Here is a 12,001-nt window from a genome sequence, read left to right as displayed (position 1 = left end):
GGACTCATCATATCTACACTGCAGTGCGCTCGGGCAGAGCAGCACAATATTTGAAAGTGCCCTTGACAATGACCAGCCCATTGTAATACTCCAGGACTGGTTATAATATCATTGCCAATGACACACCCATAGTCCGGATATTATCCGTAACGATTACTAAGGTTGTTTATCTCCCTCCACTTTTACTAAGACAAAAAAAGGATTAATTGAAGACTCTTAAGTCATTTTTACTGAGGTTCTTTATTTTATTTTTTATTTTTTTCAAAATACTAATTGTAGGGCTTCCCTGGTGGCGCAGTGTTTGAGAATCTGCCTGCTAATGCACGGGACACGGGTTCGAGCCCTGCTCTGGGAAGATCCCACATGCCGTGGAGCAACTGGGCCCGTGAGCCACAACTACTGAGCCTGCGCGTCTAGAGCCTGTGCTCCGCAACAAGAGAGGCCGCGATAGTGAGCGGCCCGCGCACTGCAATGAAGAGTGGCCCCCGCTCCCCACAACTGGAGAAAGCCCTCACACAGAAACGAAGACCCAACACAGCTAAAAATAAATCAATAAATCAATAAATTTATTAAAAAGAAAAATACTAATTGTAAAGTCTGCAGTGGGTATATAGGTGTTCAACTTTTTTCCAGATTTTACGTTTCTGGTTTTGTTTTTAAATTTTTTATTTATTATTTATTTATTACTTTTATTTTTGGCTGTGTTGGGTCTTCATTTCTGCGCGAGGGCTTTCTCCAGTTGCGGCAAGTGGGGGCCACTCTTCTTCGCGGCGCGCGGGCCTCTCACTATCGCGGCCTGTCTTGTTGCGGAGCAGAGGCTCTAGACGCTCAGGCTCAGTAGTTGTGGCTCATGGGCCCAGTTGCTCCGCGGCATGTGGGATCTTCCCAGACCAGGGCTCAAACCCGTGTCCCCTGCATTGGCAGGCGGATTCTCAACCACTGCACTACCAGGGAAGCCCCCCCACCCCGATAGTTTTAAAACCAGCCTCTGTCATGCTTGCTTCAAGACTTATCCTGGCATCATGGACCACTGGATACTTTGGCTAGGTGTTAAACTCTCTTGTCCTGTGCCCGAGTCCCATCGTGGTGACTTAGTTGCCATCTAGGGCACTCTTGGCATGAGTCCTAGACATGAATCCAGCTCAATGGCTTCGGCCCTGCTCCCTGCTGGCTGACTGTCCTAATGCCCAGTGCCTCCTTTCTGCTTGGACTTCTGAGGGCCGCAGCCCCAGGACCCTCACTCTGTGTCCCCGGCTCTATTCAATGCCAACGGTACGTCTTTTGCTTGCTGTATGTCCCCTGCCCCAGTACCTCCTACTGGCTTTGACCTTCCTGTTTCAGGTCCTCTTATTGCGACCCTTTGTGTATAAGCCAGATCTGTTTGCCCTTCCTTCAAGGGGAGCTATTTCCCTGGTGTTTCCCTAGATGCTTATGATGAGACCCCTGCCAGAACTACACCAATCAGACCCTCCATGTACACGCTTGGGTCTGAACCCTTTCAGCGAGAGCAGGTTGGAGACCCATATATACATAAATATACAATGTGTACAAATCAAGTATTTTAAAGATTGTAAAGAATTCTTGTGAACGTATTAGGTTAGGGAAGTCAAGCCGGATCATCATATGACGGCATAATCAAGCACATGTATATAACATTTCCTATTTTTATATGATGCCATTTTAATAGATGTGCTCATCTTTTCAAAGTTCTAATCTGTGGCAGTGGGCAGTAGGGGGACGGGGTGGGTCACAGCAGGAAGAGGCATTCGCTGCCTTAGGCAGTTAAACCATTGCTCTCTCTTCAGAATGGCTCAGCCAGCAGGATTCTGTGGGGTCTACCTCCTGGCACCGGGCTCCAATCGCCGGATTTTGGGTCTGGGGCAACCCAGATCTTTGTGCGAGTTTTCCGGAGAGTGCTTTCTCTTGGGAGCACGTCTGGGGACTGGCTTCTCTGCTTCCACCTTTGCTGGCGTGGCCAAAGGAACTGCTGCTGCAAAGAAAATCAGAACTAATCAGTCACTTCTGCTGTACACAGTCTCCTGCCAGAATTTCCCTCTCTCATGTCTCTCCCAGTTTCTGGCTGAAGACCTTTAATCTACTTGACATCCAGAACACAGCCTTGGCCCATCAGCTCCATGAGTCCCTAGAGAAGGGACACTGGCTGCAAAAGCAATTCCTAGAGCCTACGGCTGCAGCACATGAGGAAGTCTCTTCACCGTTTCCAGGGAAAACAGTAGAACCCCAAAGTCATTGCAATCATGAGCCTCTCCATCTCTCCTTTCCACAACAGAGAAAACATTTCTTGCAGTCTGTCACTTCTGAGGCTTTAATGGAAATGTCTTTCAAGTTTCGGAAAAAAAATAGTCTAATATAAATTGGTTAAGAACCCCTCCCACCTTGGCAACCCCTCTTGGGCCCCATTTATACTGCCTGTTTCAACCACACTGAACTCTAGCCCTCTGATACTTTTATGTAGTTTAGAACAAGGCCAAATGCTGAGGCGGAGGGATCAGGAGACTGAGAACCGTATTCTGGGCACCAAGTCTAGGCTCACATCAACCCAGCCTCCTGGGACACCATCTCCTCAGCCCTCCAGTCTCATTAGCACTTCAACACCCCTCTTGGTTCTTCCGGTCTTCCCATCAATATGGCACCACCCTCTCCGCTAGGAGTAAAAATCATTATAATCCTCTCTCCACCATGAAAGGATGAGATAAAGGCTCAGCAGCAGCCCCCGTGAAACACATGGTCAACACTGTGAAGAGGTGTTACTAAGGCGATTTGGTCCGACTCAGAGAAGGAAAGAGACAACTCTGCCCTTAGCCTGATCAGGCCCACAGGAAGGAAGCACACTGGGGGCAGCCTTTGAGAGTGTGGCAATGTGAGAGAACCTTCTTTAGGAGGGGACTCCCTGTTGCCGACCTTGAAAAAGCAAGGATGGGACATTTGTTTACTGGGGCTGTTACAGAGGGGATGTGCCCAGAGGTTAGGCCACCCTGCTTGAGAATCAAAGCACCTTCTAGTCCGAAATGGCTTGAATGCTCCAATCGCCGGATTTTGGGTCTGGGGCAACCCAGATCTTTGTGCGACATTTCCGGAGAGTGCTTTCTCTTGGGAGCACGTCGGGGGACTGGCTTCTCTGCTTCCACCTTTGCTGGCGTGGCCAAAGGAACATCCCCGTAGGCCCGGTAGCCACCAACCAGGCAGTATGTCTCCCCATGCCAGCCCAACTGCGTTTCTCCACACCCTCGGTAGGGGACATGGTAGTGACCAGGGGTAGGGGGAGAAAAGGGAGCCACTGCTGCTGCAAAGAAAATCAGAACTGATCAGTCACTTCTGCTGTACACAGCCTCCTGCCAGAATTTCCCTCTCTCACGTCTCTCCCACTTTCTGGCTGAAGACCTTTAATCTACTTGACATCCAAAACACAGCTTTGGCCCATCACCTCTATGAGTCCCTTGAGAAGGGACACTGGCTGCAAAAGCAATTCCTAGAGCCTACGGCTGCAGCACATGAGGAAGTCTCTTCACCGTTTCCAGGGAAAACAGTAGAACCCGAAAGTCATTGCAATCATGAGCCTCTCCATCTCTCCCTTCCACACCAGAGAAAACATTTCTTGCAGTCTGTCACTTCTGAGGCTTTAATGGAAATGTCTTTCAAGTTTTGGGAAAAACTAATCTAATATAAATTGGTTAAGGACCCCTCCCACCTTGGCAGCCCCTCTTGGGCCCCATTTACACTGCCTGTTTCAACCACACTGAACTCTAGCCCTCTGATACTTTTATGTAGATTAGAACAAGGCCAAATACTGAGGCAGAGTGATCAGGAGACTGAGACCCGCGTTCTGGGTACCAAGTCTAGGCTCACATCAACCCAGCCTCCTGGGACACCATCTCCTCAGCCCTCCAGTCTCATTAGCACTTCAACACCCCTCTTGGTTCTTCCGGTCTTCCCATCAATATGGCACCACCCTCTCCCCTAGTACTCAGCAGCTCAGGATGGGATGTGTCTGAGGGCACCGATGTAGATGTCTACATGACAGCACAGAGGTGCCTGGGTTTGAAGGTGTGTTTCAAGAGTGGCCCTCTTCCTCAAACTGCTCCATTTACCATTTGCCAACAAAAATGCACTTGTCTTTTGCTAAGAGGCCAATCAGGAAAGGGTCTGAATGGAAGCATCCTGTAGCCCAAAGGGGAAGCTAGATTTATAAAGATCAGGACCATCCTGCACACTTGTCCAGGGATGACCTTTCACTTGTCCTCAAAAGTGAGCACTGTGGGTCCCTGAAGATGTCCCAGGTCATTGGTATTACTTACAGCTGGGAACGCGCTCAGGTATACGTAGTGGGCAAGCCCCACAGGAACATGAGGCAGCCAGGTGAGGTGGTGTGTACACCATGGCTCCTCTAGAGATGCCCGGTCTCGGTGTTTCGGCCGCACTGCCCACCCACGGAACAGAGCTCAGGTTCGAGTAAAGATAGAGCATCCGGTCACACATTCTCCCTCAGACAACCAAAGAGGTTGGAGAACTTCTGGTGGAAAACTGTCAGGGAAGTTTGTCTGAGGGCAGCACTTTGGCAGTTATGCTGCCATGGAAACTGTGAGAAGGCCTGTGAGGTCATCACTACCCAGTGAGGTCATAATAAGGGACCTGTGACTTGGGGGTCAGGCTTCAGGAGGAGGGGCAGTTTGGTGGAGGAGAGCAGGGGGAGGGCAGAGGTACTCTGCCTGGCCCCTCACACATGGGCCTCCCCACTCATGCCGTAGTCTAGCAGACATCCCACGTGGGGCGTGCCGGTGGGCTGGCACAGCCCTAGGGGCCCCAGGAAGGCAAAGGAGACCCACATTCTGAGATTGGCTTGAGAGGCAAGATTAACGTAAGAGAGAGCTAGGTTGTATGGCACTGACCCTAAGAGGCAGAGATGTGTGTTGACTGGGGAATCAGGGAAGGCTCCTTGGCAGTGGACCTGAAGGACAAGTGCGATTTGGACCCATGGGGAAGAGAGGGAAGACATTCCAGTTTGGAAGAATAAAAGCAAAGACACATTCTCCTCGCCCTTGTCCTGCCCCAAATATAGATTCATAGAACCCTCACATTTTCACAACTGAGGACTGAAGAAAAGCAAGAGGTGAAGGGGCCTACCCAGTGTTACACAGGTAGTGGAGAGGTGTTCTGCTCAATGGTTAGGTTCATGTTGGGGCTCCGGATTTACAGCTGATAGGAATGTGAGGACAAGCTCATGCCATTTCAAACATTTCCAAGTGATACTGAGAGAGACGTTAAAGGTGCAAAATGAGGGTGCTGAATGACCTCACAAAGTGGGAATGGTGGGCCCATTTTCATATGAAATTCAAAACAAGTTCATGACCAAAGGACATAATACAAAATGACAACACAATCATTACACTCCCCTCTCCCCTAGAAGTAAAAATCAGTATAATCCTCCCACTCTCCACCATGAAAGGATGAGGTAAAGGCTCAGCAGCAGCCCCCGTGAAACACATGGTCACCACTGTGAAGAGGTGTTACTAAGACGATTTGGTCCGACTCAGAGAAGGAAAGAGACAACTCTGCCCTTAGCCTGATCAGGCCCACAGGAAGGAAGCACACTGGGGGCAGCCTTTGAGAGTGTGGCAATGCGAGAGAACCTTCTTTAGGAGGGGACTCCCTGTTGCCGACCTTGAAAAAGCAAGGATGGGACATTCGTTTACTGGGGCTGTTGCAGAGGGGATCTGCCCAGGAGGTAGAGACTGCTTGGACTACTATTTTAGAGGTTGGGCCCCCCTGGTTGAGAACCACAGCACCTTGTATTCCTAAACTGCTTGAATGAGCGGGTGCACGTTAGGACAGACGAAGTCAGGCCTCATTGGAGCCGACTGCCTTTGGGAGTGGTAGAAGGTAAAATGGGAAGGGGAATGCTCTGGAAGAGGTTTGTCATGGCAGGTGGGCCAGCACGAGACCATCCAGATTCTCCAAGGCTCCAGAGATGACTTGGCTGGAAGCATCCCTCTGATGTGGTGCGGGGACTCCTACATTAACAGGACCTGGCTGGGCATCTGCGGGAGGCAGAATAAATGGTTTATTAACTTAAGAGAGCGAGAGACTCACCTGGGGGGTTGCACAAAACCACTTCAAAACACTTGTACCTGGATTCTTGAGTCAACCCTCACAAAACTTATCTAGATCTGGAGTAGGGCTCTGGAAGCTGCACTTTTAATAAGCTTCCTGGGCAGTCCCACCACAGTGGTCCATGGAGAGACTGACCAAATTACTGTGTATTCTCCGTTGCTTTTGGGAGTCAAAGTGGGCAATGTGAAAAACTGCAGCAGGCATACGTATATACAGGGAATATTCAAGGCAAACAGAGGGGTAGAGTTATTCTATGCATGAATCAGATTTGAGAAAAGCTAGCCTGGTGGTTAAAGAACACAACCCTGGGAGAGACAGACAGACCAGATTCTGTCCTACTTACTTGTGTGATTTTGACCAAGTTCTTTTATCTTTCTGACTGTTTCTTCATATGGAAAAGAGCTATGGCTGTACATTTAGCACAATATTCTCTTTTGGCAAAGGCTGCTCTGGGTCCATTTGTGTTCTCTGCAACTTAATCTTTTCCGGTGTGCAAGCATTTTTAAGTTGTTTGGTGAAGTATTACATTTGACTTTCAACTGTTCATTACTTTGGGCAAAGCTTATATAATGCGGCAGAGACTAGAACCTATGCAGAGATAGTGAGAGGATGTGATAAGCTTATTCTGCCGGTTTATCAAAAAGTTTAACCTTTTCTCCTCTTCCTCCGCCTGCCACCAAGAGATGAGAAAGAAGGCAGAGCCTGGAAATGCACACCAAGCAATACTTCTGTGTCAGTTTGCCTTTTATTCCTCTGCCAGTACTTCCCAGAGAGATTTCACCAAAAGTGCCTAAGCTTGCCATGGCCATTGTTGTGAAGAACATTTCTCTCTATTGCTAGTCACATCCCCTTTTCCTTCTCCTGGGCGCTTAATGGATGTTTGGGGGCAGGAAATAAAATTTAAACTGAAACATCAAAAAAAAAAAGAAGAAAGATGAGCTCAAGTAGGCGTTATTGTGGTCCAGATAAGGTTTGGTTTATTCATTCCCTCGATTTGCATTTATCCCCCTTTGTGCCAGGCATGGGGGGAGAGAGAGAAATGTCTTCAAAGAGTCTGTGGTTGTATGGGGGAGGGAGCTGTGGAAATCTGTCATTTAGAAACAGCATGGAAGTGCTAGGGAAAAATTGTTTTGTTCATTTATCTCTCACTCATCAGTTCACCCAGAGCAACTACAAAGGGTTTCACGCGGAGGAACTGGATGCCCTGAACTTGACATTCTCGTGGGGGAAACAACAATGTAAAGCACCAGCAGTGGTAAGTCACCAGTAGTGATTTCAAGCCAGAAGGAACCACTCACCAATGGAGAGAGGCACAGGGTGAGCAGTGACTTGCAGAAAGGAGGGGTTATTTATTCATTCCAACTGCTGAGTTCAAGTTCATCTGGGTGGTTGTGTGGTTCGTGCTTACTGCATCTGTTTTTGGAACGTGGCTCCACCCTCCAAGAAGGGTGAGGATGATCACCCTTCTTTCCTCCTGCTGTGCCCCGGGGTCACCCAGCGAGTGTCTGCAGGGATGATCTGCTCTGTACTGGCTTTTCAGTCCCACTCCCGGGAGAAGAGAGACGAAGCAGTGTCTCCACCGCAGCTTGGCCTGATTCAGTCACTGGGTGAAAAGGTGGGAAGAAGGTCAAGTTCATGAGAACTGATACACTGCAGAGTCATTTAGAACTGAAGTACCAGTTCTGCTTGCTAGTGAGTTGCTAAATCCAGGGACCTGAATGTAATTCCTCCAGAGCCACTGAGACATCATTTCTAGGCCCATGGCAGGCTGTAGGGGTGCTGACTTTTCTCAGTGCTAAGGAGCAGCCATCTTCTACTGAGAGAGGACTCTGTGTCAGCAGGAACAGAACCACACCAGGCACCGAAGAAGGTTCTGCATCTCAGCATCTCCCAACACAGTGATAGATAAACGGGTAGAAGATGCAACAGGGCAGTCACAATAGAACAGAAGCTTATCCCCAATAAATATGGAAAGATGTTCAACTTCACTACCTAACAAAGAAATTCAAGTTATAAATCTATTTCTTTTTTGCTCATCTCATTGGTAGAAAGTTTTAAGAATGCACAAAATTTGCTGCTAAGGATGTAAGGAAAAGGCTGTTTTCGTCTGTTGCTGCAGATGGGGATGGAAATTGGTGCGAACCTTCTGCAGGGTAATTTGGCAATTTGTGCATCAACAGCCTTAAAATGTTCATACACTTTGAGCCAGTAGTTTTGCTTTTAGCATCTTATCCTAAGGTGAAAGTCAAATTTATGTACAAGACTTATGTTCAAGAATATTCATCTAAGCCAGTAGTGTAATAGAAAAAATATTAGAAGCTACCTAAAAATCCCACAATACGGGGTTGGTTAAATAATGGATGGCCCAACTTAAGAATGGAAAATAAAGACGCAGACGTAGAAAATGGACTTGAGGACACAGGGAAGGGGAAGGGGAAGCTGGGACGAATTGAGAGAGTGGCATGGACTTATATATACTACCAAATGTAAAATAGCTAGCTAGTGGGAAGCAGCCGCGTAGCACAGGGAAATCAGCTCGGTGCTTTGTGACCACCTAGAGGGGTGGGATAGGGAGGGTGGGAGGGAGACGCAAGAGGGAGGAGATATGGGGATATATGTGTATGTAGAGCTGATTCACTTTGTTATAAAGCAGAAACTAACACACCATTGTAAAGCAATTATACTCCAATAAAGATGTTTTTTTTAAAAAAGAATGGAAAACAGTTCATTCATTAAAAATGATTTTCTACAAGAATATTTAATGGTGGGAAGATGTAGTGTAAAAGCAGGGTACAAAATACTAGATGGAGTATTTCATTTTGTTAAAATTTAATAATACAAGTGTAGAAAACGTGATTAAGAGAACAGTACTGATTTGACTACGGGACATTTTTTCTTTAAATTTTTCTGTAATTGGTGTTATAAAGCATCATATATCCTCTCTGAGTCTCAGTTTATGTTCTGTGAAGTGGGACTCATCACATCTACACTGCAGTGCGCTCGGGCAGAGCAGCACAATATTTGAAAGTGCCCTTGACAATGACCAGCCCATGGTAATACTCCAGGACTGGTTATAATATCATTGCCAATGACACACCCATAGTCCGGATATTATCCGTAACGATTACTAAGGTTGTTTATCTCCCTCCACTTTTACTAAGACAAAAAAAGGATTAATTGAAGACTCTTAAGTCATTTTTACTGAGGTTCTTTGTTTTTTTTTTTTTTTTTTTTTTCAAAATACTAATTGTAGGGCTTCCCTGGTGGCGCAGTGGTTGAGAATCTGCCTGCTAATGCACGGGACACGGGTTCGAGCCCTGCTCTGGGAAGATCCCACATGCCGTGGAGCAACTGGGCCCGTGAGCCACAACTACTGAGCCTGCGCGTCTGGAGCCTGTGCTCCGCAACAAGAGAGGCCGCGATAGTGAGCGGCCCGCGCACCGCAATGAAGAGTGGCCCCCGCTCCCCACAACTGGAGAAAGCCCTCACACAGAAACGAAGACCCAACACAGCTAAAAATAAATCAATAAATCAATAAATTTATTAAAAAGAAAAATACTAATTGTAAAGTCTGCAGTGGGTATATAGGTGTTCAACTTTTTTCCAGATTTTACGTTTCTGGTTTTGTTTTTAAATTTTTTATTTATTATTTATTTATTACTTTTATTTTTGGCTGTGTTGGGTCTTCATTTCTGCGTGAGGGCTTTCTCCAGTTACGGCAAGTGGGGGCCACTCTTCTTCGCGGCGCGCGGGCCTCTCACTATCGCGGCCTGTCTTGTTGCGGAGCAGAGGCTCTAGACGCTCAGGCTCAGTAGTTGTGGCTCATGGGCCCAGTTGCTCCGCGGCATGTGGGATCTTCCCAGACCAGGGCTCAAACCGGTGTCCCCTGCATTGGCAGGCGGATTCTCAACCACTGCACCACCAGGGAAGCCCCCCCACCCCGATAGTTTTAAAACCAGCCTCAGTCATGCTTGCTTCAAGACTTATCCTGGCATCATGGACCACTGGATACTTTGGCTAGGTGTTAAACTCTCTTGTCCTGTGCCCGAGTCCCATCGTGGTGACTTAGTTGCCATCTAGGGCACTCTTGGCATGAGTCCTAGACATGAATCCAGCTCAATGGCTTGGGCCCTGCTCCCTGCTGGCTGACTGTCCTAATGCCCAGTGCCTCCTTTCTGCTTGGACTTCTGAGGGCCGCAGCCCCAGGACCCTCACTCTGTGTTCCCGGCTCTATTCAATGCCAACGGTACGTCTTTTGCTTGCTGCATGTCCCCTGCCCCAGTACCTCCTACTGGCTTTGACCTTCCTGTTTCAGGTCCTCTTATTGCGACCCTTTGTGTATAAGCCAGATCTGTTTGCCCTTCCTTCAAGGGGAGCTATTTACCTGGTGTTTCCCTAGATGCTTATGATGAGACCCCTGCCAGAACTACACCAATCAGACCCTCCATGTACACGCTTGGGTCTGAACCCTTTCAGCGAGAGCAGGTTGGAGACCCATATATACATAAATATACAATGTGTACAAATCAAGTATTTTAAAGATTGTAAAGAATTCTTGTGAACGTATTAGGTTAGGGAAGTCAAGCAAGATCATCACATGATGGCATAATCAAGCACATGTATATAACATTTCCTATTTTTATATGATGCCATTGTAATAGATGTGCCCATCTTTTCAAAGTTCTAATCTGTGGCAGTGGGCAGTAGGGGGACGGGGTGGGTCACAGCAGGAAGAGGCATTCGCTGCCTTAGGCAGTTAAACCATTGCTCTCTCTTCAGAATGGCTCAGCCAGCAGGATTCTGTGGGGTCTACCTCCTGGCACCGGGCTGCAATCGCCGGATTTTGGGTCTGGGGCAACCCAGATCTTTGTGCGAGTTTTCCGGAGAGTGCTTTCTCTTGGGAGCACGTCTGGGGACTGGCTTCTCTGCTTCCACCTTTGCTGGCGTGGCCAAAGGAACTGCTGCTGCAAAGAAAATCAGAACTGATCAGTCACTTCTGCTGTACACAGTCTCCTGCCAGAATTTCCCTCTCTCATGTCTCTCCCAGTTTCTGGCTGAAGACCTTTAATCTACTTGACATCCAGAACACAGCCTTGGCCCATCAGCTCCATGAGTCCCTAGAGAAGGGACACTGGCTGCAAAAGCAATTCCTAGAGCCTACGGCTGCAGCACATGAGGAAGTCTCTTCACCGTTTCCAGGGAAAACAGTAGAACCCGAAAGTCATTGCAATCATGAGCCTCTCCATCTCTCCTTTCCACAACAGAGAAAACATTTCTTGCAGTCTGTCACTTCTGAGGCTTTAATGGAAATGTCTTTCAAGTTTCGGAAAAAAAATAGTCTAATATAAATTGGTTAAGAACCCCTCCCACCTTGGCAACCCCTCTTGGGCCCCATTTATACTGCCTGTTTCAACCACACTGAACTCTAGCACTCTGATACTTTTATGTAGTTTAGAACAAGGCCAAATGCTGAGGCGGAGGGATCAGGAGACTGAGAACCGTATTCTGGGCACCAAGTCTAGGCTCACATCAACCCAGCCTCCTGGGACACCATCTCCTCAGCCCTCCAGTCTCATTAGCACTTCAACACCCCTCTTGGTTCTTCCGGTCTTCCCATCAATATGGCACCACCCTCTCCGCTAGGAGTAAAAATCATTATAATCCTCTCTCCACCATGAAAGGATGAGATAAAGGCTCAGCAGCAGCCCCCGTGAAACACATGGTCAACACTGTGAAGAGGTGTTACTAAGGCGATTTGGTCCGACTCAGAGAAGGAAAGAGACAACTCTGCCCTTAGCCTGATCAGGCCCACAGGAAGGAAGCACACTGGGGGCAGCCTTTGAGAGTGTGGCAATGTGAGAGAACCTTCTTT

This window comes from Balaenoptera physalus (genome assembly GCF_965194825.1).
Source record: "Balaenoptera physalus genome assembly, chromosome: 21".
Classification (NCBI taxonomy): domain Eukaryota; kingdom Metazoa; phylum Chordata; class Mammalia; order Artiodactyla; family Balaenopteridae; genus Balaenoptera; species Balaenoptera physalus.
Note: the sequence above shows the minus strand (reverse complement) of the source record.